The following is a 26,153-nucleotide window of genomic DNA, read 5'->3' as shown; positions in this document are numbered from 1 at the left end:
ACTGAACACAGGCGAAGCCATCCCATGATGTCACAGCTGGGGGCATTGCAAGGAGCCCAGTGGTGAAGCCGCTTGAAGCTGAAAAGGAGGCATAGCACAGCAGAGACAGGAGCCAAGCCAATCAGCAGCTGTAGGTGTTCCCTATACCTTCCACAGCACAATCCCTGGTCTACACCCATTTTCGTGGTGGAGACAAGATACACCAGTACCCAAGAATCTAACTACTATAGTACTGCCCACTAAGTACAGGAATATAACTACTATAATACTGTCCCCTATGTACAAGAATATAACTGTTACAGTACTGCCCCGTATGTACAAGAATGCAACTACTATAATACTGTCTCATGTACAAGAATATAAGTACTAGAATACGGACTACTATGTACAAAGATTTTATTACTAGAATACTGCCCCCTATATAAAGTAATATAACTACTAGAATACTGTCTGTTACATACAAGAATATAACTAATATAATACTGCCCCCTATGTACAAGAATATAACTACTAAAATATAACTACGTAGAAGAATATAACTACTATAGAACTGCCCCTTATGTACAAAAATATAACTACTTTACTAATGTCTCCTATGTACAAGAATATTACTACTAGAATACTGTTCCCCCCCTGTGTACAAGAATATAACTACTAGAATACTGTCCCCTATGTACAAGAATATAACTACTAGAATACTGTCTCCTAAGTACAAGAATATAACTACTAGAATACTGTCTGTTACATACAAGAATATAACTAATATAATACTGCCCGCTATGTACAAGAATATAACTACTACTATACTTTCACCTATTAGCAGGAATATATTTACTAGTATACTGTCTCTTATGCACAAGACTATAACTACTAGGATACTGTCTCCTATGTACAAGAATATAACTACTATAATACTGTCTCCTATGTACAAGTATATAACTACTAGGATACTGTTCTCTATGTACAAGAATATAACTACTAGAATATTGTCCCCTATGTAGAAGAATGCAGCTACTAGAATATGGTCTACTATGTACAAAGATATAATTACTAGAACACTGCCATCTATGTACAGGAATATAACTACTATAATGCTGTCTCCTATGTAAAAGAATATAACTACAAGAATATTGTCTCCTATATACAATAATATAACTACTAGAATACTGTCTCCTATATACAATAATATAACTACTAGAATACTGTCTCCTATATACAAGAGTATAATTGCTATAGTAACAGGAAAATAACTGCTTGGATGATAATAATCATCGACTTGGCCTAAGAAGTTAAACGTACGGTATGCATTTTTTTTTTTTTTGCCGCAGATAACTAACTATATCGCTATATATGCATCTATATATAGATAGATAATATATATATGTATATACACATATACACAGTCATTTAGCTGACATGTGGCTAAGCCGTATTGGACCGCAGTGCGAGATATGGGCAGCTGGTCCTTGAAGCTCCACCACAGATCGAGGGCGAGGCTGATCCAGGGCAGCAACAGTAAGTACTGGATGATAAGAGGCAGCGGATGCCAACAGAAGGCCAGGATATTGAATTTGGGAACTCCTCTCAGAGATGTTTCTCCATGTCGGTGGTTAACGCCCCACCTCTTCCCGATATTACAGTAATTTATTTACTAAATCACACAGTCATTAACTATCAATTGAAAACCCCAAACAACTGCGCAGCGGTTACGTTTTTTTAACCAGAATGTGTAAACCCAGCTTGAAACTTCATATATTTTATGGACATAATACGGACAACCTACAACACCATTGATTTGCATTGGTGTATTCATGTGTGCGGTGTTTTTCAGCATGTCTTATTTTATTCCATATTTACACACCAAAATTGCACATTCAAATCTATAGATGCATAAAAAAAACTATCCTACGGCTGTCAAATGCATATTCACTGCATTTATGCCAGAAGACCGTGTGAAGAAGAGCGGACATCAGTTGGGCCTTTTTTTTGCACAAGTGAAAAAAAGCACAAATTACACACAGACCAAAATAGCATGCGCCCGTATGAATGAGCCCTAAAGCTGAGATCTCACTGTGGGGAGTTTTTAACTTATGAGATGCAAGGAAAAAAACACTGAAAACCCAGAAATAAAACATACTGTTTTATAACATACATGCATTGTACAAGCTTAACCAGTGATAATCAGTCCTTGCACTATCATCATTTACATTCATATATATATATATATATATATATATATATATTGTAATGGAGCGACATGGGCCCTTTAATTTAGCTCTTGTGAGACAAGACATAACAGTTATCCTCTGTGTAGTGCAGTGAAGTGGGCGGAGCTTGAAGTGGGCGGAGCTTCCAGAAGAAAAAGTGGCAGTTGGTCAGTCAGACGCCATCTTGAAGCCAGATGAGAACTGTTGCTGCTGCTGACAAGAAGCTAACCCTACTGGATTGGATTTTGCCAGGAACAGCTGGAGAAGCCAGAAGAGGAGAAATGGTGACAGTGGTAGATGAAGAAGAAAGAAGAGGCAACAGAAAGTCATAGTCCAAGGAGATCTATCCTGTAGCAAAGACCAGGCAGACAAAGAGCGCAGCGGAGACCCAACTAGGGGCCCAATACGTTGGATTGGAGGACAGAAGGAACAGACATTAAGGACTGGATTATTACCTGATAGGACCAGTGATCTGCAGCTGTCCGCGGGGAAGCCAGTGCCGGCCGCAGCGTCAGCCTCAAGGAGCGCCAGCGAGGGGGTCACCTGGAGCCGTAAGCAACCAAGTCACACAAAGATTAGCAGTCATTTAATTCACAGTTTAATGTTATAGATTTTGTCTTGCATTTTGGGTGGACTTGCCGCAGATTTCACACTTTGGATTCAAAAAGGTGAAATCTGCAGCACATAGTTAACCTGCTGCGGATATAAAGTCCACAGCGTATCCCTCGGGGAGATCGTCTGCACTCTGCGGGGGAGATTTGCTAAACTCTCATCCCCATGGCTTATATTGTAAATGCTGCTGATTCACCTTGCGCAAAGTCCACACCGAAAATCATTCTTGTCCCATGTGATATACCCTAATGCTCCAGGAGGATTTGGACGATTAGGCCTCCTTCCCACGGACAGATTTCCGCCACATAATATGCGGCAAAAATCCGCCGCGTTGCCCGCAGCTATTAGGTTCTATTGAACCTAATAGCTCAATGCTCATGGTGCGGAATTCCGCACCGTGAAATCTCCCGTCCTCACCCGCGGCATGCTCTATTTGCCGCGGGTGTACACGCGGCCGGCTTCCATTGCACTGTAGCACAGCGGAAGATAGCGTGAAATCGCCTCTCCGCCCATCGCCGCCGCGCGTCATATGACATGGCCGGCCGCATCATGCGACGCTGTGGGCGTGTCTTGTGACGTGGCCGGCGTGTCACATGACGATGTGTGCTCGTCACGCCGAAGCGTCATGCGGGACCCAGAACACCAGATTCGCTGATAAGTATGGGGTCTCTGGGGGGCGCCATGACGGGCTTCGCCGTGGAATATTCCGCGGCGAAGCCCTTCACGGTCGTGTGCAGGCGGCCTAATTCTACATGTAGTATATTGGTGTGACTATTATATACAGAACAATAATATATGTATACACACACACTGAATAGCCATTGAGACTTGAAATAATAAAGTTAAAAGGGTTTTCCAATTCGGTGACATTTTTTGAAAATCGATCGATCAGTGGGGGTCCTACTGCTGGGAACCCCCTCCCATTGATCATCAGAATAATGGCTTTAAAGACGTTCAAATGGCCACCTTTAGCAGTCCTACTGCAATAAATGGAGCAGCAGTGTGTATGTACAGCCAACGCTCAATTAATTCTGCCAACTTCAGCACTACCATTGTGGTGATTGGTGGGGATGCCGGCAGTCGGACCCTCACCGATCTATCAGGTATCACCTATCCAGAGAACAGAAAGAGGAAACATAAAAAACGTCACCGAACCAGAAAACCCTTTAATATAGAAATATGACATTGCTGTATTTTCCTCAAATGGGCCGATACACAAGTAACGATTTCCTACTGAGTTATTTGGCCTATATGGTATTCATTGAGGACCCTTATCTATTTCATGTTTATCTAAGGAAACGGTTCTATAAGGAGCAGTCAGTCCACAATAGACTAATATGTAGGTGTAAGTAGTGATCGTTATTCCTCAATGACTGAAGCACTTGTAGTGATGACATACGGGTCATTGGGGCTTTATTATAGATATTGGTAGAAATTACATCTCTGGAAATTACACAACTAAAATGCTGGTTATTTCATTAACCCCTTCATAATAAAGGTTGTACATGTTTGGGAGCCAAGCCCGCTCCAAGCACGGAGGGTGCCCAATGTGTTACATAGCAGACATCCACCTTCAGGGATCAGATGCCAGCTGCTTAACTTATTTCACACTCAATGATGAACGTGGCATCTAAGCCGTTAGAGGGAATCCCTCCATCCCTCCCCAGCAACACAACTGTAGGGTGGCTATGGGTTACTATGGTAACCCAAGGCCTAGTTAATGCTACTGGGACTAGTGTATATTAAGGCCTTTTAAGTCTCAACAGTGAAAAGGTGTAATATATATAAGTATTGCAGTGTTTTCTGTCAGCAATCGCATGTTCCAGTCCCCTAATGGGACTAAAAAGTGTTTAATAACATTTTTAAAATAAAATATATTGAAAAGTTAAAAACCTCTCACATATATCTAGACAATAAATAAATATAATTGCTGTGACACAGTAGAAAGGATCACAGCACTACAGACATTACGTCATGTAAGTGTTGCAGGTTGTTCATATATTGTACATACCTACACAGTATTTGAATGGAAGAAGTCCGAAGTAGAAAATAGCCACAAATAAGGTAAGCTGCCAAAATGAACATTTCTTTCCTGTCTAAAGTTTATGGCGCTGTATGTATAAGAAGCGCTTTATGTACTTGTCCATTCCATATGGTATGCAGAATAATGTGCCCGGTTACAACAAACCTGTCAAGTCACCCAAATTCAGGGCTGCCAACCGTCCATAAATTCATGAACAGTTGACAAAAACTGGGTGCTATTTTTCTATCCCAAAAAAAAGCAACGTTCATTAATTTTCAGCTTTCATTTCTGAATTTGCACAGTGCGCATGTGCCAACATGGTTCCACTACTGCAGCCGACAGGAGAGGAAAGAGGATGTGACAAGAGAGGGGGGGATCTCATTCACCCAATCCCCACTCTCTTTAACCCCTTAAGGACATGACGTATTTTGGGCATATGGATGCCCACTTGTCAAAACTCATATTTTTTTTAATTTCTCTGATGACTTGAGGGCTTCTTTTACTTGCAAGGCGAAATGTAGTTTTTATTAGTACCATGTTTAGTGAAAAAATACCATATTTTGTAAATCTTAACTTTTTGGAGAGCAAAGAGAGAAAACACGTCAATTCTGCCATTGTTTCTTTTACAGCATTAATCATGCGGCATAATACATTTTTTATGAGAGTCAGTTCAATTATGACGATAACAAATTCTTATTTTTTTAGCTTTTCCACTTTTCCGCAATATTTCATTTCTACATCGCTGCAAAGTCCCATAACGTTTTTTCTGTCATGTTTGGAGCTCTGTGAGGGCTTGCTGTTAGCGTGACAAGATGTAGTTAATATTGGTTACCATTTTGGGGTACTGCTTTTTTAATCACTTCTATTGCGTTTTTGGGAGGCAAAAAGAAAATACCGTATATACCGGCGTATAAGACGACTTTTGAACCCCGAAAAATCTGCTCTGAAGTTGGGGGTCGTCTTATGCGCCGGTAATACAAAAAAAAAAAGGGTAAAAAAAAAAAATCATTACTCACCTCCCCCGGCGTTCTGTCGCGCTCCGGCAGGATGTCGCTCGCTCCTCGTCCCCGGCGCAGCATTGCTTTCTGAATGTGGGGCTTGAAATCCCCGCTTCCAGAAAGCTAATACACACGCCGTCAGCCAGTTACAGCCATTCAATGACAGCATTGAATGGCTGTGATTGGCTAAAACATACGTGGCTTGAGCCAATCACACTATTCAATGACATCATTGAATGGCTGTGATTGGCTGAAGGCGCACGTGTGCTAGCAATCACACCCATTCAATGATGTCATTGAATAATTTTTTAACTTTTTTTTTTGTCCCTTTAGGGGACTTCCACAGGGACCCATCAGGACCCCCTGATCACATTCCGGGGGTCTGATGGTGACAGCCCTTTACATGCTGTAGTGACAGCCCTTTACATGCTGCAGTCACATAGACTGCAGCATGTAAAGGGTTAACACAGCAGAGATCGGAGGTTTTCTCTGATCTCTGCTTTAAGAGCTGGTACCTAGCTGTCCTCTGATAGCCAAGCACCAAGCTCTCCCTGTCACAGAGACCATCGGCTTGCTTCTGACAAGCCGATGGTCTCTATGGCAACCTGTAAACAAAGCAGGACATTGCCGATATGCCGGCAATATCTTCTGCTGGTTTTTCAAAGCCCTTGCTTTCTTCTTTGTGGGTCTGTGCAGGCAGAGCACAGTGTCACAGCTTGTGGCATTGTGCTCTGCAGCTTCCATAGTGATACATAGCCCGGAAGATTTCCGGGCTGTCACTATGAGCAGTGGAGCTCGTCCCGGAAAATTTCCGGGCGTGCCACTCAAGGGGTTAAATGTTTCATTTTTTTCCCCCTTCATTTTCCTGTAGGGAATTTGAATCATAATGCGAATAATCGCTATTAAAAGGCATTGTAGGACTTCCGTAACGCAATGCCTTATTGATTGTAATAGCGATCAAAGGCAATGGCAAGACGGGACACCAGTATCTGGCATGCTGTTGCCATAGCAACTCATCACCCGGCTGCAATTACATTGCGGGGGGCCAATAATGTCACGAATAGAGCGCCCGCCCTCTGTAAACCCTATTCATACCGTGATCTAAATAGATTGTGGCTTATAGGGGGTTAAAAGCAAAGATTAACGTTAATTGTTCTCAGGTGTTGCAACGCATGATATAAGTTTATGTCCTGGTGCATTAAGTAGCATGCTGCCATGACGTAAACTTACTTCATACAATGTTGATGTTAACCAACAGGAATCAGAGAAGCATGCCATTACCTCACTATCTGAAGAAAATGGTACACTCACCTGCTCTATACAGAACAAGCCGTTCATTTGTTTCAAAAAACAACTAAAATACCCACTTATCTTTCCATAAAGAGAGGCCCTACGTGGGACAGACCGGCCGAGAGGCCCTACGTGGGACAGACCGGCCGAGAGGCCCTACGTGGGACAGACCGGCCGAGAGGCCCTACGTGGGACAGACCGGCCGAGAGGCCCTACGTGGGACAGACCGGCCGAGAGGCCCTACGTGGGACAGACCGGCCGAGAGGCCCTACGTGGGACAGACCGGCCGAGAGGCCCTACGTGGGACAGACCGGCCGAGAGGCCCTACGTGGGACAGACCGGCCGAGAGGCCCTACGTGGGACAGACCGGCCGAGAGGCCCTACGTGGGACAGACCGGCCGAGAGGCCCTACGTGGGACAGACCGGCCGAGAGGCCCTACGTGGGACAGACCGGCCGAGAGGCCCTACGTGGGACAGACCGGCCGAGAGGCCCTACGTGGGACAGACCGGCCGAGAGGCCCTACGTGGGACAGACCGGCCGAGAGGCCCTACGTGGGACAGACCGGCCGAGAGGCCCTACGTGGGACAGACCGGCCGAGAGGCCCTACGTGGGACAGACCGGCCGAGAGGCCCTACGTGGGACAGACCGGCCGAGAGGCCCTACGTGGGACAGACCGGCCGAGAGGCCCTACGTGGGACAGACCGGCCGAGAGGCCCTACGTGGGACAGACCGGCCGAGAGGCCCTACGTGGGACAGACCGGCCGAGAGGCCCTACGTGGGACAGACCGGCCGAGAGGCCCTACGTGGGACAGACCGGCCGAGAGGCCCTACGTGGGACAGACCGGCCGAGAGGCCCTACGTGGGACAGACCGGCCGAGAGGCCCTACGTGGGACAGACCGGCCGAGAGGCCCTACGTGGGACAGACCGGCCGAGAGGCCCTACGTGGGACAGACCGGCCGAGAGGCCCTACGTGGGACAGACCGGCCGAGAGGCCCTACGTGGGACAGACCGGCCGAGAGGCCCTACGTGGGACAGACCGGCCGAGAGGCCCTACGTGGGACAGACCGGCCGAGAGGCCCTACGTGGGACAGACCGGCCGAGAGGCCCTACGTGGGACAGACCGGCCGAGAGGCCCTACGTGGGACAGACCGGCCGAGAGGCCCTACGTGGGACAGACCGGCCGAGAGGCCCTACGTGGGACAGACCGGCCGAGAGGCCCTACGTGGGACAGACCGGCCGAGAGGCCCTACGTGGGACAGACCGGCCGAGAGGCCCTACGTGGGACAGACCGGCCGAGAGGCCCTACGTGGGACAGACCGGCCGAGAGGCCCTACGTGGGACAGACCGGCCGAGAGGCCCTACGTGGGACAGACCGGCCGAGAGGCCCTACGTGGGACAGACCGGCCGAGAGGCCCTACGTGGGACAGACCGGCCGAGAGGCCCTACGTGGGACAGACCGGCCGAGAGGCCCTACGTGGGACAGACCGGCCGAGAGGCCCTACGTGGGACAGACCGGCCGAGAGGCCCTACGTGGGACAGACCGGCCGAGAGGCCCTACGTGGGACAGACCGGCCGAGAGGCCCTACGTGGGACAGACCGGCCGAGAGGCCCTACGTGGGACAGACCGGCCGAGAGGCCCTACGTGGGACAGACCGGCCGAGAGGCCCTACGTGGGACAGACCGGCCGAGAGGCCCTACGTGGGACAGACCGGCCGAGAGGCCCTACGTGGGACAGACCGGCCGAGAGGCCCTACGTGGGACAGACCGGCCGAGAGGCCCTACGTGGGACAGACCGGCCGAGAGGCCCTACGTGGGACAGACCGGCCGAGAGGCCCTACGTGGGACAGACCGGCCGAGAGGCCCTACGTGGGACAGACCGGCCGAGAGGCCCTACGTGGGACAGACCGGCCGAGAGGCCCTACGTGGGACAGACCGGCCGAGAGGCCCTACGTGGGACAGACCGGCCGAGAGGCCCTACGTGGGACAGACCGGCCGAGAGGCCCTACGTGGGACAGACCGGCCGAGAGGCCCTACGTGGGACAGACCGGCCGAGAGGCCCTACGTGGGACAGACCGGCCGAGAGGCCCTACGTGGGACAGACCGGCCGAGAGGCCCTACGTGGGACAGACCGGCCGAGAGGCCCTACGTGGGACAGACCGGCCGAGAGGCCCTACGTGGGACAGACCGGCCGAGAGGCCCTACGTGGGACAGACCGGCCGAGAGGCCCTACGTGGGACAGACCGGCCGAGAGGCCCTACGTGGGACAGACCGGCCGAGAGGCCCTACGTGGGACAGACCGGCCGAGAGGCCCTACGTGGGACAGACCGGCCGAGAGGCCCTACGTGGGACAGACCGGCCGAGAGGCCCTACGTGGGACAGACCGGCCGAGAGGCCCTACGTGGGACAGACCGGCCGAGAGGCCCTACGTGGGACAGACCGGCCGAGAGGCCCTACGTGGGACAGACCGGCCGAGAGGCCCTACGTGGGACAGACCGGCCGAGAGGCCCTACGTGGGACAGACCGGCCGAGAGGCCCTACGTGGGACAGACCGGCCGAGAGGCCCTACGTGGGACAGACCGGCCGAGAGGCCCTACGTGGGACAGACCGGCCGAGAGGCCCTACGTGGGACAGACCGGCCGAGAGGCCCTACGTGGGACAGACCGGCCGAGAGGCCCTACGTGGGACAGACCGGCCGAGAGGCCCTACGTGGGACAGACCGGCCGAGAGGCCCTACGTGGGACAGACCGGCCGAGAGGCCCTACGTGGGACAGACCGGCCGAGAGGCCCTACGTGGGACAGACCGGCCGAGAGGCCCTACGTGGGACAGACCGGCCGAGAGGCCCTACGTGGGACAGACCGGCCGAGAGGCCCTACGTGGGACAGACCGGCCGAGAGGCCCTACGTGGGACAGACCGGCCGAGAGGCCCTACGTGGGACAGACCGGCCGAGAGGCCCTACGTGGGACAGACCGGCCGAGAGGCCCTACGTGGGACAGACCGGCCGAGAGGCCCTACGTGGGACAGACCGGCCGAGAGGCCCTACGTGGGACAGACCGGCCGAGAGGCCCTACGTGGGACAGACCGGCCGAGAGGCCCTACGTGGGACAGACCGGCCGAGAGGCCCTACGTGGGACAGACCGGCCGAGAGGCCCTACGTGGGACAGACCGGCCGAGAGGCCCTACGTGGGACAGACCGGCCGAGAGGCCCTACGTGGGACAGACCGGCCGAGAGGCCCTACGTGGGACAGACCGGCCGAGAGGCCCTACGTGGGACAGACCGGCCGAGAGGCCCTACGTGGGACAGACCGGCCGAGAGGCCCTACGTGGGACAGACCGGCCGAGAGGCCCTACGTGGGACAGACCGGCCGAGAGGCCCTACGTGGGACAGACCGGCCGAGAGGCCCTACGTGGGACCCCATATATTTAAAAAATTATGTACTATACTCACTTTTCTCTTTGTCTTTTTAGAGGCCGCCCCCAGCGCCATCCAACACAGAGGCCGCCACCAGCTGCACCCAAGACAGAGGCCGCCACCAGCTGCACCCAAGACAGAAGCCGCCACCAGCTGCACCCAAGACAGAAGCCGCCACCAGCTGCACCCAAGACAGAAGCCGCCACCAGCTGCACCCAAGACAGAAGCCGCCACCAGCTGCACCCAAGACAGAAGCCGCCACCAGCTGCACCCAAGACAGAAGCCGCCACCAGCTGCACCCAAGACAGAAGCCGCCACCAGCTGCACCCAAGACAGAAGCCGCCACCAGCTGCACCCAAGACAGAAGCCGCCACCAGCTGCACCCAAGACAGAAGCCGCCACCAGCTGCACCCAAGACAGAAGCCGCCACCAGCTGCACCCAAGACAGAAGCCGCCACCAGCTGCACCCAAGACAGAAGCCGCCACCAGCTGCACCCAAGACAGAAGCCGCCACCAGCTGCACCCAAGACAGAAGCCGCCACCAGCTCCATAGTTTAAGACAGCGGTCCCCAACTCCAGTCCTCAGGGACCACCAACAGGTCATGTTTTCAGGATATCCTATGGCAAGAACAGCTGTGGCAATGTCTGAGGCTCCGGCAATAATTACATCACCTGTGCAACACTGAGGAAATCCTGAAAACATGACCTGTTGGCGGTCCCTGAGGACTAGAGTTGGGGAACACTGGTTTAAAAGACTCTTTGTTCCTGCAAAAGCTTGCATACAGTGTTGTTTAATAGTAAAGCAAGCATAGTCAAAGTAGTTGAAACTGTTCCAAGTTTGTGACTGTACCACTAATTCAGCTGTCAAATAAAGACCTTTATTTTACTGCAATGTGTGTTGCTGTTAAATCTACCTACACACGCTTTCAGTAGTAGTCTGTGACCTGGTTCTTAATTTGAACTAGGGGCCCTCTAGACTCTGAATTGAGGACATATCCTCTGGCAGGCCTCAATGCAAGATTCTGCAAGGCTACCCATTGTATAGATTAGCACAGCGCTCTTTCTGTAGCTCTTATTGAAGAAAAAAAGAGGCTACTGATACAGCATAAGGGCTTATTCAGATGTGCGTAAATCAGCCAGGTTTTCATGCCCAGCAGTACACTGAGCTCCCGCTCCCTCGCCACTCTTTGCAATGGGAGGGATGGGGTGGAGCTAAATTCCACCCTGCCCCTTCTATTGCAAATAGTGGCGAGGGGCGTAGAGGGGGCAAGAGCTCAGTGCACTGCTTCTGGCCTGGCCCACTTCCTCCCCCTGCAGAGAGGAACAGCGTATATCAGCCGGGCGTGAAAACCCCACCGATATACGCACGTCTGAATAAGCCCTAACACCGTGCACTGTGCTGCTTCCTTAACTCCCAGACTTTTGATAACAGTGTAGTGTTGGTCTGTGCCGTTTCCTTAGCCGCCATTTACTTCAATGAGATTAACAAAAACAGCCCTGTATTAAGCACTCAGTTCTCCTCTTTGACTGGTAAAATGCCGATCCAATACTCCCCTCTGCATAGGGTTTGTGTTGACAGTCTGCATTCAACCCGTTTACAGAAAATCAGACTACGGCAGCCAATCAGAGACCTCAGTGCTCGAATGCTGAGATCTGATTGGCTCCATCTGCCTGTGACATTCCATACACAGGCCGACTGCAGCCTGTCCACACTGCATTAGAGAGAAGACTGACGGATGTGACACTGCAGCTGCACAAACCTGGGAGAAGGGGCTATACATTATTTCTATGTAATATATATTTTTTTGCATTGTGAGCAGGAATATAAATGGAACCTGTCACGTCCCCACCGCACCATAGACAAAGTTAGTGCACCATTAGGGGATGTGACCGAGTCAGACGATGTATTATATATACTCACCGATCCCCATGATCCAGTGAAGAGTCTCATACATGTGCTCTCCAACAGACGTGTATGGGAGTGTGCATGCACAGGACTCGGAAAAGAATCGGAATTTCGTGCCATGCGTTGTCTTCAGAGGGGGCATCGTGAGAGTTTCTAAAAAATACTATATCTGGCTCCCTGTCACGTGTCTCAACAGCACCATAACTTTGTTTATGGCGCTGTGGGGACTAGACAGGTTTTCTGTAAAAAAAAAACAAAAAAAAAAACTAAGTGACAAGCTATGCTGTTATTGCGCAATAGAAGAATAAAGAAAAATCTTCTACATAGTTGGCATCACTGTAATTGTACTGAGAATAAAGGTAACACATTATTGCCACTCGTTACTGTAGAATTTAAAATGCAAAATAAAAAACAACACTTCTGGTTGTCTGAAAAAAGTGACAAAGTTGGCCTGGTAAGTAGTAGGAGATAAGTGCTTTGGTAATTGCCTCCGTTCAAACCGTCTATCCCATTTTTGGAGCAGAGCGACCAAAGTAAGGTCTCTTACACACTGGCGATAGGTTTTCTAGTGAGTGGAAATGCATGATTATGAAACCAATGTTTTTCAATGGTTTCTTTCTCATTTGCTGTATTTACTCAAGCCTCCGTGCGATACAAAAAAAACTTGCAATATCACCCATTGTTTTTTATGGGGCCGGGGCCCCATTAAAATCAATAGGAGAAGATCGCACAACAGTCTTGGAATCCCCCATAGCGAGGGGAGAGAGCGGGCGGAGCTACACGGGATCTCTGACATATCTTGAAGAGATATGGGGCGCTGCTAAAGGGCTTTCTCAGGGTTTAGCTGAGAGAAGGGTGAGGCTAGAGGGATTCTCATAGTGATTCTTGTCTAGCAAAGAGAGAAGGCAGGGCTAGCGGGAGGATCCCGCTAACCCTACCCCCTCTCTTGGCCACAGATTGAATTACTATATCACTAGAAAAGTAAAGTTATGGGGGAAGAATTTACTAATACTGGAATTTGTTACAAACCTTGGCACTATAAGCTATGTGTAAAACACGAGTTTAACTACAGAGGCCCCTCCCTCATATAAGTAGACCAAAGTATTATAAACACCGCATGTAAGTAGGGGGTCACTGTTATAGATTTTGCATCGGGGCCCAAGAGCTTCTAGTTACGCCTCTGCTTGTGACCAGAGAGCTGGCACAGACCGCGTATGGCACTGCACATGCCCGCGTATCATTTTTTATCTTGACTTTAGTAAAGCATTTGACAAAGTATCTCATACTATACTTATTGAAAAAAATGACCAAATATGGGATTAATAAGGCAACTGTTAGGTGGATTCACAACTGGCTGAGTGATTGTACTCAAAGAGTGGTCATAAATGGCTGCACATCCAAGTAGAAGAATGTATCAAGTGGGGTACCACAAGGCTCTGTCCTAGGCCCAGTGTTGTTCAACATTTTTATAAATGATCTGGAGGAGGGAATTGATGCGAAACTGATCAAATTTTCTGATGACACAAAGCTAGGAGGGATAGCTAACACTAGGGAAGAGAGGGAGTATTCAAAAAGATCTAGAAAAGCTTGAACAGTGGGTGGCGACTAACGGAATGGTATTTAACAAGGAGAAATGCAAAGTCCTACATCTAGGCAATAAAAATGAAAAAAGCACATACAGAATGGGAGGAATTGGGCTAAGCAGCACATGTGAAAGAGACTTGTGTATACGAATAGATCATAGACTGAACATGAGTCAACAATATGATGCAGCAGTCAAAAAGGCAAACACAATTCTGGGATGTATTAAGAGAAGCATAGAATCTAGATCATGTGAGGTAATTATCCCCCTCTACTCTTCCTTGGTCAGACCTCATCTGGAATACTGTGTCCAGTTCTGGGCACCCCACTTTAAAAAAGACAGACAAACTGGAGCAAGTCCAAAGAAGAGTTACCAGGATGGTGAGCGGTCTGCAAATCATGTCCTATAAAGAACAGTTAAAGGATCTGGGAATGTTTAACTTGCAAAAAAGAAGGCTGAGAGGAGACCTAATAGCCTTCTACAACTATCTGAAGGGTTGCCACAGTGCAGAGGTATCAGCCCTATTCTCATTTGCACAAGGAAAGACCAGAAGCAATGGGATAAAACTGAAAGGGAGGACACACAAATTAGATATTAGAAAAAAACTTTCTGACAGTGAGGGGAATCAATGAGTGGAAGAGGTTACCACGGGAGGTGGCGAGTTTCCCTTCAATGGAAGTGTTCAAACAAAGGCTGGACAAATATCTGTCTGGGATGATTTAGTGAATCCTGCACTGAGCAGGGAATTGGACCCAATGACCTGGGAGGTCCCTTCCAACTCTATGAGTCTATGAGTATCACACAGACATGCAGGGATGCATATGAAAATGCTACACAATGTATTGCATAGCAGGGTCATACAAGCAGGACAGACCCATCAGCAGTCTATGCACTGGTCTTACCACTCTTGTCTGCTCCAGTCTTAAAGCCATCACTCACTAGTACTCCTCTGTGCTAGCAGGGCCATACTAGCAGCACAACCCCATCAGACATCTCTGCAGTGGTCTTACCCCTCTTGTCTGCTCCAGTCTTACAGCCATAACTCAGTAGTACTCCTCCATGCTAGCAGGGTCATACTAGCAGCACAGCCCCATCAGCAGTCTATGCCCCGTTCTTACCCCTCTTGTCTGCTTCAGTCTTACAGGCATCACTCAGTAGTACTCCTCCGTGCTAGCAGGGCCATACTAGCAGCACAGCCACATCAGCAGTCTATGCCCTGGTCTTACCCCTTTTGTCTGCTCCAGTCTTACAGCAATCACTCACTAGTACTCCTATAGAAAGAGCCAGCTCTTCTCACCTGGTCAGTCAGAGCAGCAGGTGTAATTCTTGGGATGGAATGAGGGTGGGGGATCCTCCCAACTCTTCCCCAAGCGGCTTCAGGACCCTCTCCATGCTGGACTGGGACAGAACACCGTTTTCTTCTATGTTTAAACACTATGGGGCTGATTTATTAAGACCAGTAACAGTAACCATGAATGTAACTTTGTGTCCTGTGGCATTAAGGGGTTAAGAGGTTTATGCCACTTAATAGATGTGTCTTGGATGGCTCATGTGCCAGAAGAAGAAATCTTTACCAGCTATGAGGAAGTTCCCTGGTGTAAATTCTACTAAATATAGTAGGTGCCCCCACCTACCTCTCTCAAAGTGTGGAGTGTGGTTCAAAAATCCCAAAAGTTACAAGTCTTAGTGCTGGCTATATTTGTGCACAAAATTAGCTACTTATTTTTTCCCAACATTTGTCCAAGTTGCCACCCCGCCAGAACATCATTTTTTCTCATAATTAAAATTGCCAGTAAAAAATTATTCCCCACACCGGCCTCTAGATGTAATTACTGTCCAGGCCGGTCATTTACCAGCAGGGTGGCAACCCTAGTAATGAATGGGGCATACTGGGAGATGAGGGGACAGTAATGAATGTGACACATGGGGAGATGAGGGGACAGTAATGAATGTGACACATGGGGAGATGAGGGGACAGTAATGAATGTGACACATGGGGAGATGAGGGGACAGTAATTAATGTGACTCATGGGGAGATGGGGGGACAACAAGGATATGTTCACAAGGTGGATTCCACCTGGAATTCCATTCTGCTGCAGTTTTTGCCGTGAATCCACACGTGGATGTAGCCATCAGTGGGCTAAATTTGCGAGCAAATTTTTGTGACGTGCATTCAAGAATAGAAGTCGTATGTTACTTCTTCATGCGGACCCATGCAAAAACGTGTCAGACATTCAGTACGCGGATTTTACCCATTGACAGAGCTAAATCCGCATATTGATCAAGAGCAAAAGCCTAATAAATGTGTCACACATGGAGATGAGAGGGCAGTAATGAATGTGACATAAATAGTATAAGATAGAGAGTGCCCCCATTGTGCCAGACAGACTACCATCATAAATAGTGCCAGACAGAGAATGCCTCCATATATAGTATCAGATGGAATGCCTTATAGGGACCCATAGAGAGCGACCCAATAAATAGTGCGAGATAGCGAATGTCACCCTAGTGCTAGCTACACAGAGTGCCCTCATAAATAGTATCAGATGGAGAGTGTCCCCACAAATAGTGCTAGACAGAGCGCCCCCATAAGCAGTGTCAGAATTCCTCTATAATGTAGGCAGTCAGCATTCCCCATGAACAGTGTCCGCCAAATAACGTCCCCGCAAAGAGCAGCCCCATAACCAGTGCCTGACAGTGACCCTGCAAAAACTATTAGCCAGTAAACAGTTCTAGCCCAACAACAGGCCCGTTCACAATATCAGGGCACTGCACAGTGCCAGCCACAGAGTGCCCACATTAACAGTGCCATGTAAGAGAACTGGAGGCAGGTTCACACGGATGGATATCTCATCATTGTCTGATTAGTGAGGGGTCCGCTGTTGGGACCCCTACCATTCCCACACCTTGCTGTAAAGGAAATGCAGCTGTATTCACCAGCATTAAGGCAAGGAAAAAGCTAAAGAGGCAGTTGGGCCGTTACCCGGGGGGTGCAGACATCCATGGATATCACATAGCATCAGATATCACATAATATGCCATCAATGACATTATGTGTTGGGTAGGATTATCCCTTCAAATGCAGTTTAATAAGCAGACACTAGAGGGAGGCAATGAGCCAACATAGTTAATACACTACATAGCTGTGCCATCTATAGACATCAATATCCTCCTCATCTAGGTTCTTACGTTTTGGCACATGTGGACGATAGTGATTATCATCCATATGTAAAGAGACCTTCCTCAAAGGGTTTTCTTAATGGCCAATTTTTGGTTTTACACTTTTGTGTTTTTCTCCCCATTAAAAAAAAACCATAACTTATTTATTTGTCCGGCAACATAACCATCTGAGGGCTTGTTTTTTGCGGACAAGTTGTAGGTTTCAATGGCATCATTTAATGTACCCCATAAAGTACTGAAAAGCTTTTAAAAATTTCTAAGTGGGCTGAAATGCAAAAAAAACCCCGCCATTTTTTGGAAGGGAAGGGGTTACAGTAAACAACCTGCAGCTAAAATGGAATGTTGGCTTTATTTTGTTAGAATGATTACAACAATATCACATGTATCTAGTTTATTTTTAAAATGAATATATAAAATATATTTTTTCTGTCACCATCTTCGGACACCATCCCTTTTTCATTTTTCTATCAAGTTGGTTGTTTAAAGGCTTTCTTTTTTGGGGGGGTGAAGGGGGACTCTAGTTTCTATTGACACCATTTTGGGGTATGTACGGATTTTTAATCGCTTTCTATAACATTTTTTTCTTGGAAATAAAAGTGCACTTTTTGTACGATGTATCCTTTTTCTAATGGTGTTAACCGTGCGGCAAAAATAATACACTCTTTGTCAAAAAAAAATCAAGCAGCTAGAATTAGTTGTCGTTTTACTACAAAACCCGCCATGCAGTTATATCTCCGGCAGATATGCAAATAATTATAGTGGTGGCATGATTAGATGAACAGTCCTGCCAGCTGTGGCCTCTTTCACACGGGCTACAAAATTGCCACTACAAAACGCATGTATGTGAAGTCCATGGTTTCCAATGGGTTCTTTCAGGCTACAAAGCATCTCATGTGAAAGAACCCAATGGACACCATGGGCTTCACATACATGCATTTTGTAGCCCATGTGAAGGAGGCCTTAAAGGGGTGGTCTCGCGAAACCAAGTGGGGTTATACACTTCCGTATGGCCATATTAATGCACTTTGTAATGTACATTGTGCATTAAATATGAGCCATACAGAAGTTATTCCACTTACCTGCTCCGTTGCTAGCGTCCTCGTCTCCATGGTTCCGTCTAAATTCGCTGGCAGCTTGCTTTTTTAGACGCGCTTGCGCAGTCCGGTCTTCTCCATTCAGCACGAGCCGCTTCAGTGTGCTCCCCGCTACAGCTCTTCTGCGCATGCGCAGACGAGCTGTCACTGCTCGGGAGCGCGCTGCAGCGGCCATTCTGTACCTTCCTCTGTTAGAGGAAGGTGCAGAAAGTGGAGCTGCCCAGCGGAGAAGCCCAGCCCAGCAGCCCCGAGAAGCCTCCCAGGTAAGTGATTTGTCGGGGGGGGGGGGGGGGGGGGGGGGCTGCCGCTGCGCCGGGGGGGGGCTGCCGCTGCGCCGGGGGGGGGGGCTGCCGCTGCGCCGGGGGGGGGGGCTGCCGCTGTGATGGGGGAACTAGCGCTAGGCCGGGGGGGCTGTCGCTGCGATGGGGGGGCTGTCGCTAGGCCGGGGGGGGGGGCTGCCGCTAGGCCGGGGGGGGGGGGGGCTGCCGCTAGGCCGGGGGGGGCTGTCGCTAGGCCGGGGGGGGGCTGCCGCTAGGCCGGGGGGGGGGCTGCTGCTAGGCCGGGGGGGGGCTGCCGCTAGGCCGGGGGGGGGCTGCCGCTAGGCCGGGGGGGGGGCTGCCGCTAGGCCGGGGGAACTAGCGCTGGGCTCCGGAACCTAGCGCTGGGCTCCGGGGCCTTCACCTGGGCTGAGGGTCTAGCGCTGGGGAGCCGGGGGCTAGCGCCGGTTACCTGCTGCCTGGCGGTGGGCGTCTGGTCGGCGGCTGCGATGCGTCCGGTTGCCATGGAGACACAGCTGGCGGCGTCTCGGGAGCGCGCACGTCGGGCTGCAGCGAGCGACGGGGAAAGAGCCGGCGGCCATCTTGAGGAAACTTTTATAAGTTGCTGAAACGCTGGAACGGTAAGTACGAACCAGCTAGAAATGTCATTTACAGGGGGGCTTAGTAATGTGTACTTAATGGGGGGGACTGGGCAAAAAAAAAATTTAACTGCTTCCTCGAGACATCTCCTTTAAATTAGTTCCACCCTTGGCCTATAGAAAGGCTCTCAGAGACTACTTGTGTGTATTGGACCTCTTTTTCCGCTTGTGTAGAGCTTGTTGACCACTAGACGCCTCTACGTTATAATCAAAGAGATTTTGCCCAGTTAACGGAGTTTCAATGGGAAGGTATTATTGGAATGCGAGAACCTGGGTGGTTCTATGTATAAATCGCCCATTACCTGGGCTGACCAGACTGTTAGGAGACATTGGGACCAGAGCATGTATGAGGGCACTTAATAGACCACCAGTATGGAGGATCATTTGATTGCCCGACAAGCATGAGCAGCTCCAACCGTATTATTGTCTGCCATCCACAGACAGGTGGCACCATTGTTACAGGCCACTGTGTCTTCTGTCGAAACATTTGCCGGCCACTTGGCTGAAAGAGATTTGGTGTCACGGCACCCATTATGCCTTTGACACTCACCCACCGTTTGCAGTGGCGTCGTGCACAGCTAAACTGGACTGCTACGGAGTGGAACTGGGCTGTCTTCAGCGAAAAATCCAAGTTTAGTTTGGGCACCGACGCCGCTGTGTTCCTGTCTGTAGACCTAGGGGTGAGCGCCTCAATTCTACCTTTGCTGTAGAGCTGCACACTGTCGCCAATGGTGTGATGGTCTGGGGGCCATCGAATATGATATACAGTCATCTCTAGTAATGACACGAGGGACAATGAGAGCTCAGCAATATGTTCAGGACATCCTGCAGCCACGTGTGTTCTTCTCATGGCGGCTTCCAAGAGGCATTTTCCAACAGGATAATACTCGATCGCACACAAGTGTCACAGGAACGCCTCCACAATATTGCCACAATTCCGTGGCCCGCCGGGCACAAAATTTATCACCAATAGAACATGTATGGGACCATCTGGGACGCCAACTTCGACAGCCTACGAGTTTGTATGATCTAGAGGCTCAGTTACAGCAAATCTGGACCGATATGCTGCCATACAGAACCCGTATGCTTCCATGCCCGTCCGTATTCTTGTATCCAAGCTAGAGACGGTACCACGGGGTACTAGAGCCTCCATGCCCGCCTATATCACATCTTACATCCAAGCTAGAGGCGGTACAACAGGGTACTAGAGCCTCCATGCCCGCCTGTATCACATCTTACATCCAAGCTAGAGGTGGTAGAATAGGGTACTAGAGCCTCCATGCCCGCCTATATTACATCTTACATCCACGCTAGAGGCGGTACAGCAGGGTACTAGAGCTTCCATGCCCGCCCGTATCACATCTTACATCCAAGCTAGAAGCGGTACAGCAGGGTACTAGAGCCTCCCTTCAAGTGTTCGGTTTTCTGCAGTAAATTCTCCTTTTGGTCTGATATCGTAATCACTTCTTGATATCATCGTTGCAATCACACAGAGAAAGGTTCATTTGATTCCAAGAACATCTTCTAGGGGAGGAATTTCTTTTGATAATGAGTATATGTTTTATTTCAAATCAAAATTCGCACCAATGTTGCGGATTTTGACTCTGTTTTGGATTTGGAAATACTGCAGACATTCTGGATTCATGATAGGGCTACGTATTGCTGGTTGATCTTTGTGTAATAATGTGTCAGAAGCTCACCGGATGCCACAATCGTGGGTCAAATTTGAAGACGGTGGTCAGCAGAAGGAAATGTGCATCATCATAGTGAGACTGGAGCACTGAGACGAACAATTCACATATCCGGTGTTAGAAGTAGCTGCTCCACAATCCGCTGCTGGTGACATTATGCAGAGTATATGGACAGATTACTGCAGCATTTATCAGCATTGCCCCAACACTTCACACTGCACCCCAACATTCAGCACCCTCCTATTTATTGGACTTTTTCATCCACTTCACCGCCATCTAACATCCCACTCCAGGGATTACTGTGCATTCCTCTCAAAACCTCAATATTTATTTACTTCCAAGCCTGTATCCCAATATCAAACTATATCATCAATGGTTATTAAAGCACCATCCCACAGCGGAGATGTACCCCAATATTCAACACCCTATGGCCTTAGTCAGACGGGCGTTTTTAGCCGCGATTTGCGCATGCGCATGTGTCCGGCGATTTTTTAAAACCATTGCTTTACAATGGTATCGGACACATGAGCGCTTTTTATGCGCTCGTCCGATAAATTATAGAACAAAAAAAACAAAAAAAAAAACGCAGATCGCACCTATCTGCGATTCCTGTTCTCTTCTGTATATGCGCTCAATGGGGCCGGCGGCAGCAGCGCCGACCCCATTGAGAACATATAGAAGACAAATCATTCTTCTCTGCTACAGCTGTAACAGCTGTGGCAGAGAAGAACGATGTTTGCCCATTGAATTCAATGGAGCGGCAATACAGCCGCTCCATTGAAAGCAATGGGCTGCCGGCGTGCGCGGGGTGAATTGTCGGGAAGGGGTTAAATATATAAGCCCTTCCCTGCAATTCATCCTAAAATGTGTTAAAATAAAAAAAAAATTGTATACTCACCTTTCCGCTGCAGCCGGAGTCCAGCCGCGGCCGCTGTCAGTTCTCCTGAACTGCTTCTCGGCACTATTCAGCCGGCGGGGCTTTAAAATCCCCGCCTGCTGAATGATCTGCCTCTGATTGGTCACAGCCCTGACCAATCAGAGGCCGGTTTCACTCACACACCCATTCATGAATGGGTGAGTGACTGCTGCCTCTCAGCGCTGAGCCAATCAGGGGCAGGTCTGACTCACATCCATTCATGAATTCATGAATGGGTGTGAGTGAGGCATGCCTCTGATTGGCTCAGCGCTGAGCCAATCAGGGGGCAGGTCTGACTCACACCCCCTTCACACCCACTGCAGGACGGCCGCACGGAGCTCCGGCTGCCGGGAGAAGGTGAGTATACAATTTTTTTTTATTTTAACACATTTTAGGATGAATTGCAGGGAAGGGCTTATATATTTAAGCCCTTACCGACAATTCATCCCGGGCTCGCCCGCAGCGCATTGCTTTAAATGGAGGCGGCTCTATTGCCGTCTCCATTGAATGCAATGCGCTGGACAGCTCCGGCCTGTTTCTAATGAAACGCGGCTAGGAGCAGATTTTCGGGCGATTTTCGGGCGACTTGCGCGCACCGGTCACGCGATTTGCGGATGCGCATCCGTCATGCGATCCGCAAATCGCGCGAAAAACCGCCCGTCTGACTAAGGCCTATAGGTGCATCTTACACTTAGGGCAGTCATCTGGTATTGCTTTATCCTCATCATCCAGCACCTGCACCCCAATATCCATGTACCATTGTGGTCTTGGTTTTGTGATCTTGATAACGGACGTTATTTTTCCCCCACATGCCCGTATTGTCATTGGCTTATCTAATGTCCATCACATCACACGTCAAAGTGTCTCCAGCGTTCGCAGTAGCCCGATAATTGTCGCCAAGTTCCATGTGATGAAAGAGGAGGGGTTCAGCTCATCATATGACACTCCCACATACAGACCTCACCTGCTCCATATATTACATGTTATTTTTATATTACTAAAATGTATTTTATCCCAGCGACTCTTAGGTTAGGACCAGTGGAGACCACAAAACTTGCTGCAGTCCTTTTGACCAGTCCCCCAATGCCCTAAGATGAAAGGCACCGGACCCAAAGATCTAGAGCTTGTGTCAAACAAAAGGCCCGCTGCCTCATTTTATGTGGCCCGCAGTTTGCCGACGGCTGCTCGCCACTGTACTGATTACCAGCTGGGGTGCCGCAGCTCCTCGCTGGTAATCACGCTGGCAGTGTTGATCCCGGCGCACACACTGACGTCAGTGTGCAGCCGGAATACTCCTCCCCTGAGTCCCCTGCTCTTCAGTTCCACAGGAGAGGACTCAGGGAGGAAGGGTTCTGGGTGCACACACTGATGTCAGTGTGCGCCCGGGCTCAGGGCGAGCAGAAAGGAAGCAGCGCTGACAGCAAGGAGGAGGCGAGTATATGGGTTAGGGGGGGAACTATTACTACTATAGGGGGGGGTTATATTACTGAGGGGGGGTTATTAATGCTGAGGGGGGTTATATTTCTGACTGGGGTTAATATTACTGAGGGGGATAATATTACTGAGGGGGTTTATTGTTACTGAGGGGGGTTAATAGTGCTATGGGGGTTAATATTACTGTGGAGGTTAATATTACTGACTGTGATAATATTATTACTAAGGGGGGTTAATATTACTATGGGGGGTTAAAATTATTACTTTGGGGGTTGCTATAACTAATGGGGCCACTGTGGGAGTCCCTTTTACTACTGGGGCAACTGTGGGGGGCGCTATTACTACTGAGGCCACTGTGGGGGGTGCTATTACTACTGAGGCCACTGTGGGGGGCGCCATTACTACTGGGGCCACTGTGGGGGTCACTATTTTTACTGGAGCCACTATGAGAGTCACTATTACTACTGCGACCACTATAGTGGTCACTATTAAGGCCCGTTCACATGGGCGTAATCATATTTCTGTCGCACAAATACGCTGTGTATTTGCGCAATCAAAAATCGCTTATGTCTGAATATTTGGTTACACAAAAAATAACGCAGATGGGCTCACTGAAAGGGTCAGCAAATATGCAGTGAATACATAGGTTTCCTGCGCATTCACCACGTATTTGCGCGGCCCATTCACTCCAATGGCCTATTGGGGTGCGTAGTACGCAACAAAATATGTCATACTGTGTGAAAATATACATCATGTGAATGAACTCATTGAAATCAATGGCTTCTATTCACTGCATATTATGTATGCAAATACACTTGTGTGAACAGGCCCTTACTATACTGTCTTCCATTCAGCCCTTTGAAGGTCACCATATGCCTGATGTGGCCCTTGGTGAAAAGGAGTTTGACACCCTTGATCTAGAGAAAGGCAATCCCTTCCAATATAATTCCTGCCAACACCAGATGTGGCAATCGGCTATCACCCTGGATCTAATCTGTCCTGCTGCATATATACATTAATTATAGATTTAGAAGAGCTAACGCTGTACAGAAATAGACATATACAACCTGTTCCTAAGAGCTTACAATCTAATGTACAATAGAAACTCTGCTGCTATGAGCTTCCAATCTAATAGAATATTAGATATACCTTAGTAGCAGCATATGCGTACCCTAAGGTAGCTGCAGGGCCGAGCACTCATTCAGCTGACAGTGATTCCTCCCAACTGCCCAAGGCCCGGGTCCTGTGAAAACAGCCTCGCATCACTTCAGGAATCCTCCGGTCTGGTTGTCACAGCCATGGCAGAGGACCGTGGAGTTCTCCTATTGCTTTTAATGAGGTGGGCATCTGCAAGTAATTAAATACCTACGGATGTCATTTTATCCTAGTGTGCGGATCGCACGAGCGGGATAAAAATCGCTGCAGACTTTATTTTCTGCAGCTTCCTGTAGGACAGCAGGAGATTTAAAGACTCTTGGACAGATCCGCCGGGCAGAAGAAAGAAGAACCGGCCATGATGAAAGAGTTGTGCCGCGTCCGGATAGGTGAGAAAATGTCATTTTTAGCCTTATGGCTGTGGGATTCTGCACTCGGATTCTATGCGTGCTCATGGACATGAGGCCTTAAACCGGCTGGCTCTGTCAGCTCACCGTCAGACATGCACAGTACAGATTGTTTGCTACATCTGCATGTATATATTTTACACACACACTATCTTATATGCACTCACATATATTATACAGGGTGTTTCACTGGAAGCGTAACCCTTATTCCAACTTATTTGTGTAGAACTGTAACCATGTTCAGGAGTCTAGAGTTTATTAATGACCCTTGCTCTGTCTCATGCCATGGGTGTATCGTTCAACTGCTGGTGTGCAGTTCACATTTCCAAGTAGGTGGGTCTCATTTATCCAAACTATCTTACAGTAAATGCCCATTTAGACACAAAGATTATTGCTCAAAAGCCATATTTTGAGTGATAACCGTTGGGTCTAAACGCGTCAACAGCTATCTACAAAAAAAACACCCCATTCCATTCGGTTCCACCTATTACTTCTCTCACACAAACACACACGTTGATCCAGAGGAAGGAAGGGGGAAAAAAACAAACAATGAGTTAGAAGCCAATTTTCCCCATTTGGAGGAAAATATTTTCTCCCTGACTCTAATCTAGCAATTGGAATAATCCCTGGATAGACAACCCATCTGAATGGATTAATGAGAGGCAACTTGTCACATGTCCAACCACAACATGATGGAAGTTCATTCTTTCTTGGGGGACAGAATCAACTCGAAGGTGGGTTGTCCCACAGATCACTGGACCCTACCCCAGCAGACTTTTCCCTGTGGGCCACCAAAAGGGTTAACGGTTTGTCAATAAACCTCGCACTGAAGAACATTAGATATGAAATTGCCACCATTGATGTGGGCATGTTGCAGCACACTTGACTACAGAGTGCCGGGTTCAGCAGTGCTTGGAGGGTAGCGGTGGCCACTTTCAACATGCTCTGTGAGGACTGATGAGTTCACTCGTGACATTGTTTCGAACACAAATATTACAATGTTACTGGGTTGTACTTCAAGTGAAGCACCCTGTACACACAATATATAATATAGAATAAATTGGATTCTGTTGATGGTTAGAGGACCGAGTTTATGTGGAAAACTAGACTGCTTGAATTATCAAGCACTTCTTATCACAGCAGTGATTGTTTTTCCTTTTCTCTCCTTCAAGAAAGAGAAAGTTTCTTCTGAATAAGGGAAGAGGTTTCTTATTGGGCTCCATCCATCTTTGCCATTTAAGAACATTGAATTATAGATACATTTAAGAGAATTCATGGGGTAAGTTTGCAAATACTTACTTCCATCTGTCATACAACATCCATTCCCTC

The sequence above is a fragment of the Eleutherodactylus coqui genome, chromosome 6 (assembly GCF_035609145.1).
Source record: "Eleutherodactylus coqui strain aEleCoq1 chromosome 6, aEleCoq1.hap1, whole genome shotgun sequence".
Lineage (NCBI taxonomy): Eukaryota > Metazoa > Chordata > Amphibia > Anura > Eleutherodactylidae > Eleutherodactylus > Eleutherodactylus coqui.
Note: the sequence above shows the minus strand (reverse complement) of the source record.